General features: G+C 47.8%; 1 protein-coding gene across 2 annotated transcripts in view; it reads right to left on the bottom strand.

Annotated features, from left to right (window-relative positions):
• Nucleotides 1–410, bottom strand: part of PLEKHM1 (pleckstrin homology and RUN domain containing M1) — a 30,479-nt gene that overhangs the window by 1,469 nt on the left and 28,600 nt on the right. The window lies entirely within an intron of this gene.

Below are 410 nucleotides of genomic sequence, written 5' to 3'. Positions count from 1 at the left end.
CCTTGAACCCCTCCAGGGATGGGGCAGCCACAGCTTCTCTGGCCAACCTGGGCCAGGCTCTCACCACCCTCACTGTAAATAATTTCTTTCTGGTATCTAATAGAAATCTCCCCTCTTCCAATTTAAAACTGTTACCCCTTGTCCTTTCACTAAAAAAATAAATAAATAAAAAATAAACAAACACCACGCCGTCGGTCCCATCAAAGATGAGACTTTCCCCACCGAACCAGACCTGGGGACACTTGGCCACCTGCTTTTTTTCATAGAATCATAGAATCATTGAGGTTGGAAGAGACCCTTGGGATCATCGAGTCCAACCATCTCCCCTACTCTACAAAGTCCTCCCCTACACCATGTCCCTCAGCACTGCATCTAAACGGCCCTTAAACACAGCCAGGGATGGGGACTCC

Source organism: Calidris pugnax, unplaced genomic scaffold (genome assembly GCF_001431845.1).
Source record: "Calidris pugnax isolate Ruff unplaced genomic scaffold, ASM143184v1 scaffold167, whole genome shotgun sequence".
In the NCBI taxonomy this organism is placed as follows: domain Eukaryota; kingdom Metazoa; phylum Chordata; class Aves; order Charadriiformes; family Scolopacidae; genus Calidris; species Calidris pugnax.
This window is presented reverse-complemented; position numbering and strand designations above follow the sequence as displayed.